Raw genomic sequence first — 7,842 nt, 5'->3', positions numbered from 1 at the left:
GTTCTCTTGATATTCTAGACCTTTTGTTCTCCCAGGCAAATTTTGACATTATATTTTCTAGCTCTAGAAAATAATTATCTGGTAGTTTGATTGGTATGGCACTGAATAAGTAAACTAGTTTAGGTAGAATTGTCATTTTTATTATATTAGCTCAGCCTACCCATGAGCAACTGATGTTTTCCACTTACTTAGATCTGACTTTATTTGTGGAAGAAGTGTTTTGTAATTGATACACCATATTTTGGACAGACAAATCTAATACAAGGTCATCATAAAGGGGAAGATAGTAAATCTTAGAGATGAGAAAATGCAACACTTTCTCCCCCAAAACTCACTTTCCAAAGGAGGAAGCTAAGTCTCAGCAAAATTAAATGAGTTGGCCATGTTGTCAGCTCCTTTGCTGAGCAGAGATGATTGACAAGTTTTGAGCTCACTCAATGAGCAATCCAGTTCAGGGTACTTCCTTAGCCCACTTCCCCAGATTGTTGTTTTTTTGATGGCTCATCTCTCTGGTGTTCCCAGAAGAGTAACTTTCCAGGATCCTGTCATCTGTTTTAAAACATCAAAATTATTTTAGCAAAATATATTTCCACCCAGGGACAAGGCAAGGTCATCCCCCTCACATCCTCTCTCTGCTGCTTTCTTGAAGAGGTCAGACCTTTGTCTTAGCACATCTAAAGATATGGATCTCTCCATCTTATCCTTATATAGTTAGTTCTTTAATACTTAAATACTTAACTTAAATACTTAAGTTAAATACTTAACTTAAAGTTAAGAGGAGATTAGTAAAATCTTCCCTAATATAAATTACGAGTTTGGGCTCTCAAACAAAACTTTACAAAATTCCTCCCTACCTTAACTCAGAACTGCCATTTCCATCTCATCAATCCTCCCTTGACCCTGTTTTAGGAATTCCCCAGAGAACTTCAACAGTTTTCCTGATGGGAAAAGACAAAAGTAGTTTGTAAATATCCCAATATTATAAAAATATTAAATCCAAAGTTCTCTCTCTAAAGAAAAGTTATTCATTTCCTAGATAATACTTGAGACCAATGAAAGTTTCAAGAGGAATCAGACTTTTCTAATATATTCCATTTTCACCAGAGGTAGCTGATGGCATAGTAGATAAAACATTAAACAAGGAGTCAGGAAGATCTGAGTTCAGATCTGGCCTCAAATATGAACTAGCTGTATAATCCTGGGCAAATCAATTTATCTCAGTTTCCTCAACAATAAAATAGGATTAATAATACAATCTATCTCTAGTGGTTAACCATGAGGATCCAATGAGGCAAAATTTGTAAAGCACTTAACAAAATTTACTGACCCACACTAGGCATTCAGTAAATGCTTGTTTCCTTCCTTTTTATTGGAGAAGGATGATAATTTTTTGCTTTTAGGGGTTGATATAAGTTCCTCTTTTCTTTTTCATTCAGGCCTAGCCTTGGATTTTTCTGGGTCAAATAGTTAGACCCAGAAGATATGGTCATGAAATAACCAGGAAGATACAAAGGTTAATATCACCTTTCTGGATATGCCCAAGAATCTCTAATGTGATGATTAGTTTACTAAAAAGGAATGGGCATGTTTATCCATTTGATTATTCATTTACATTCTGAAGTAAAACAAAAGTCTGTTTTACAGTGTTTTTTAGGATTTTAAATAGGAAGAGCACCATTCCTATATAGTTTAATCCCTCTTTTATACATTCATAAATGACACAGGTAATACAAACATATTTAAGGATCTAAAATGTCTGGTTCTTCACATACATACACACAGAATCAGTACAGATGGAGGGATGTTTTCAGAGTAATAACATGGAAAACCTGAATATTTACAATTGTTTTCTTTAGAAATAATTGGCATGTAAATGATTTGACAAGGCAATAAAACTACTAAATTTACAGTTTCCTGCAAGGTTTAAATAGCTGGTTGTACTATGACAGTGGACATTTGGTGTCCATTAGAAATTCTCCATTCCCTGCCACACTCAGTCCAAAAAAAAGAAAAAAACCTTCCACATTGTCCCACAATTGGGAAAAGAGCCAAATTATTCCAAGATTCCTCATCTCCAGATTACAAATTAGGGAATATAATTAAATCTAGCTCATATTTCTTAAATACCTATTATCTACCAGAAGAAGAATGAGATGGCTAGGTGATGCAGGGGATAGAGTTCCTGACCTGGAGTCAGGGAGACTCATCTCTCTGAGTTAAAATCTGGCCTCACACGCGTACCAGCTGTGTGACTTTGGGCAAGTCATTTAAGCCCTTTTGCCTCATTTCAGAATGATTGTGTGATTTTCTCTACCTTTGTTTAATAGCATGTACATAGGTTAAAAGGTGATAAATAGTAGGAGCGATCCAAGGCCTTGAGTGAGTACAATGTGTGATGTGATAAAGGGACCAGAGACTCAAGAGGGGAGGACAATGTAGAGTTGAATTAGTTCAACAGGGAGTCAAAATGGGGAGAAGAGAAGAGAATGTCTAGTGCAGAAGAAATTACTTGGGAAAAAATCGAGAGATCAAGGGATTGGAGGTCACAATGAGGATGAGGAGTAGTTATGTAAGGGAAGGCAGAAAGAGAGGTGAAAAACTAAGGTATTATGGCTTGATAAGGAGGTTTCAGAATTCTTGCACAAGGAGGTGGTATATTGTGGGCAAAATAGGAGATGCAAATATCTTTGTGTGTTGCTCAGATGGAGAAAAGAAATAGCTCATGGGAGGTGAGTGAGTAGGTTGAAGAACTAAAAGGTCATGGTTTTTGAAGGAGTATCAATATGCATGTTCAAGTCCCCTAGTAGGAGAACAGAAGTTGGGGAGGAGAGAAAAAATTATAAACCAGGTATTGAACTCATTGAGGGAGAAATAGAAGTGACCTGGAGGTTTATAGACAGCAGCTACAAGGATTTTAATTGAGTAGTAAATACGAATAACACAAATCTCAGAGTGGTTACTGAGTGAAGGGGAGAGGGGAAGAACATGGAAGTGACCATAGGGAGCAGCTTCTACTTGAAGCCTTTCTTAACCCATACTATTCATTACTTCTGCCCCCACTAAGTGGTTAGTGCCTTCTACCTCCACCCCCCAAAGACAGCAAGATAGTGCAGTAGATTAAGTGCTGAGTCTACAGTAGTCAACACAATCCAAGTTCAAATCCATCCTCAGTCACTTCATTAGTTGTGTGACCTTGGACTTAACTTCTATTTGCCTCAGTTTCTTCAACTGTAAAATGGGAATAATAAGAGCACCTTCCTCCCAGAATAGGGATCGAATGAGAGAATTATTTGTAAATCACTTTACACAGTGCCTGGAATATAGTAAATGCTTAACAAATGCTACTTTCTTTTCTTCATATATTTATTTCATATGTATTTTTCCACATACTTATATATGGACATTGTCTCCCCATGATGTCTCTTGCCTCATTTCTTACCTAGCCCTGATCACTGAATGAATGTTGTCTCAGACAAACTGAGACCTGGGAAAGATCTTAGCTTAAAAAACCCAAATGCATCTCCCACTGCATCTGAGGCCATCTCCAATCATCCTGATCTATGTCCTGCTTTTGGACTCAGACAGCTCTGGAGGAAATAGTGAGGCTGGTGACTTTGCACAGCCTTGCCTCACTTAAATCCAATATACTTGCAAGTCAAGACATCATTGGTCATTGTCATTGATCTTCAAGAATGAAAGGCAAACAAGATTGAAGGGTAGGTACAGTTTCATATTTGTGTCTGTATCTCCACTATCCTGCACAGTACCTAGCATAAAGTCGTCATTTATAAATATCATTGATTGATGGTTACAGCATATTCAGAGAAAGAGTGATGGGGATGGAATGTCATGTACAAGGAACATGAAGAAGGCTAGTTTGCCCAGAATGAAGAGGGCATAAGAGGGAACTAAATCAGTCTGAAAAGAAGTTGGAACAGGACAACAAAAAGCTGAAAATTTCAAACTGATGACTTTAACCTTTGTTCTAGAGGGTAGAGGAAGCCACAGAGAAAATGATGGAGAAGGGGTTTGGGGGAGAGGCAGTGAATGGAATTCCATTTAAGGGTTAAACTTGAGATTATGAGATATTCAAGAGATGAAATAATTACAATGAAGTCAGTAAAACTTAACTCACTCCATTTAAACCCTACAGATTTATATTACTTTAATTCAGTGAGTCTAAAATCAGCTGCATCCTAGTTCATTATTAAACCCTGCCGTTCACTTGTGAGTGGGTAGTCACATTCCTTTGGTATCTATCTGCCTGACCCACAAGGTAGACTTTGAGAAGCTCTGCACCATTTAGAAGTATTCAATGGGAGGAAACTTGCTTTCTGACCTTTAGGGAATTTGATATCTAACTAAGCATAGGTACGCAATAAATCATATTTACTTACTTCTAGCCTCTTATACTCTGAAACTGCTTCAGGAAAGATTTATATATATATATATACACTTAGTCTACACGTGAAACAAACCTCAGACGAAATGCTAGGGTCTTGCTCAAGGGAAAATTGTTAAAACATAGCAATGGAGATGCAGTAGGCAAGCCTGGTATTTGCCTAGGAGATTTCATCTACTAGTCTACTAGGTAGTCCTCCATAAGTTGTGTCTTACCACTTTCCATTCTGTTTTATTTTATTTTATTTGGATGTACGTACGCTGTCTGGAACTTTTATGTGTCCCTTTATTTTACCCATCATTTCTAAACTGTACTCTTAAAAATAATAGCCTTTTAGAATCTCTCAGCAACTCAAATTTATCTTTGTCACTTTATGTTCATTTCTCTTTAAAACAGACACATTTAGCAGGTGTCCTTTAAACACAGTGAGATAGGATTGGCCAATTATAACCACTAAAAACAATTTTATCTAATAGAGTTATTATTAGATGTGCCTCCATAGAAATAGGCATATTAACAATATCAAAATGTATCTAGATGGTATTTTGCTTGCCTGAGAATGCCTTGGCTCCACTTTTTTTTTTAATTTCCCTGAATTCTTCCTTAAACTAATTCTGTGTGATAGGCAAATATGTCCTCCACATGCTGGTGAATTAAAATTCAGCTCTCAGTGAATAAGATTAATCGCCTCTTCAGACAAAGCTGGATTTGCGCTCCTATTAAAGAAAAGAGGGAGGGGGGAGAAGCAAGAGGCAGGGTGCCAGCTCGGCTGCAGTATTCAGTTACACGTGAAATGATTTGTAATTCTGACTAATCACTTAGGACAAGCCCTTGCACCATTTTATCTATACATGACTCTAGGCCAAAGTCAATACTCATAGTAAAATAATGAGATGAAGCTAACTGAGCCCTTTTATTAATGCTCCAAGGAGCAAATCTGATGCCTGAGCTTCTCCCACTGAAAGTATCTTCTTCTTCCTAAAAAATGAACAAGTGGGTCATGGTGCCCAGTAGCAGCCAAGGTACCTGCTTCAGCAAAATCATAAACAACCGACCCCCTCCATCCTACCACCACCACCACCCACCCTCACCCCACTCCCCTTTTTCTGTTCCTGTACCAGGCTTCACCCATCTGCAGGTGAAAGCATATGAATTTTGCACTACCTCTAGGCTCATTAAAGAGATCTGGTTGTCTCCTAATAGTTTCCCCTGACTTAGAGAATACACACGTGTGCACACACACACACACACACACAAACATATACACACATATGATGAACCTTAAGAGAAATAATGTACTTATACTTTGTTTTTTTTCTACAGTCTTTATGAAGTAAACCAACTGCCCAAGTAAATGCACAGCTTGGTGAGAGAGCCAGCATCCAACTGTTCCTGTAATGAGATGGATAACCAGCTGTCCCAGTTTACTTGCAGTTTTTAAGGCAAATGGGGTGGTTGAGGGGGATCCTAGCTGTTTACACCAAAAGTTTTGGGATACTTTTCCCCTTTCATCATCATCAATGGACAGTTAGTTAACCCATCTAATAATGTGGGACACTGATGGACCAATTTATTTATTTACTTGGAGCTCTCTTGCAGGCTGATGACCTACTCATTGTAATCCCATCTCCTAAAATTGTAAACTGCAGCGCTTCTGGTGGTAAAATCTCACCCAGTAGGTTAAAACCAAAATATCTCCAGTTGCTCATTCAAATTCTTCTAGGGAAAACCCAGCTGAATGTGTCTGTTCTTTCTAGGATAGAGTTTCTGGAAGCAACATTCAGTTTTAAATAGTGACATCTTTGTACACAAACAGCTAGCTCTGCATTATTCAGGTAATTCAATCTCAACTTAAAAAGTGTTTATTAAAAGTTTTATTATATACAAGCACCAGGCAAAGAGCTGGAGATTAGATACAATGGCAAAAAGCAATCTAGCCTTCTAAGAGCATGTGTCATATTGGATGGATAGTTGAAATTCCCAGACAATCTTTTGATCTGAGACTTCCCAACCATTGTAACTTTCCTCCCCTGCCACAACTGTCATGACAGTTATCGATAAGTAGACAAAATGGTGACTGAGATTTGATTTTATTTCTTCACCCCATGTACTATCTGGTGTAGGCACTGGCAAGAGGCAATAAGATCCAGTAATACCCAACAGAAAAGAGAAGGAAAAATAAAAATGCCCACATCAGCTACCTATGACAATAATCTACTGCTGACAAACTGACTAGATATTTTAGACCTTCTTGCTTTTCATTCATCTTCCTTTTCCTTGCCTTTGCATGTGCTGTGCCCCATTCCTAGGATGCCCTCCTTCTTCAACTTCCACTTCTTAGAAACCTGGGTTTCCATCAAAAGTAACCTCAAACACTGCTTCCTGATTCCCCTTGGCGTTAGTGCCTTCTCTCTTCCGATAATTACTTGGTATTGATTCTGAATAAATTCCATATATACTTACATAAGTACATGTCTCTTCTGACAAAAAATGAGCTCCTTGTAGATGGAGATCTATTATTTGCATTCCCAGTGATTGGCACAGAGAAGGTGTTAAATAAATGCTTGTTGGTTGATTAATCTATTAATTGATTGATTGCTGTAGCTCACAGAGAGACAGAGTCAGACCATGGTTCCAGAGATGAAAAATGAAAACTGTGACTTGGGACTCTAAGTACTGAATTTGATGAAGAGGTCAAAGTAGAGTCCTTATGAAAAACAGGGAAGAGGTCAGAAAGCAAGCTATAAACATGATTTTTACTATGCAGAGCTGTTCACATACAGCCATGGTTCTCTCTCCTGTGAATTGGTAGTATGATAGATCTCAGGGATACAGTCTAAAAACCTTTTTTAGCCTATCTGTTCTAAAGTCCTAGCCAATCATTGGATAATGTCCATAGTTCTAGAACTGGAAGTAACCTACAAGGACATCTGGTCCAACTCCCTCTTTTTACAGATGAAGAAACTGAAACCCTGGGAGGTTAAGGAAATGTCTAAAGGGAATAAATATATCAGAAGTAAAACTCAAATCCAGGTCTTCCGGTTGTTAAGGTACTTAAGACTTCTCCATTGCCTTCTTCCCCTCAGTACCAAAGAACACATTCTTCTAGAGCTGAAATTTTAGAATGTTTTCTCCCTTTTTCCTCCTTATGAAATTCTCCACTCTTGAGCTTGCTCTATAGAGAACAAATCTATTCAAATGCTTTCTTCCTATTCCCTTACCTTGCCTGTGGTGCAGAAGATAAGGGATGGATGCAGTGAACCTATCCCTTCTATAGCCATTAAGAAGCTTTCCTTATAATTTTCTTCTAAAACCAAAAGGTAGAACAAGCGTGAATACCCCTGGGGATCGTAATGCCTGTAGCATCTACACCACAGGGTTGTTGTGAAGTTCAAAAGAGACAAAGAATCCAAAATGCCCCTGAAATCTTAATGTCCTAT

Source organism: Notamacropus eugenii, chromosome 7 (assembly GCF_028372415.1).
Source record: "Notamacropus eugenii isolate mMacEug1 chromosome 7, mMacEug1.pri_v2, whole genome shotgun sequence".
NCBI lineage: Eukaryota > Metazoa > Chordata > Mammalia > Diprotodontia > Macropodidae > Notamacropus > Notamacropus eugenii.
Note: the sequence above shows the minus strand (reverse complement) of the source record.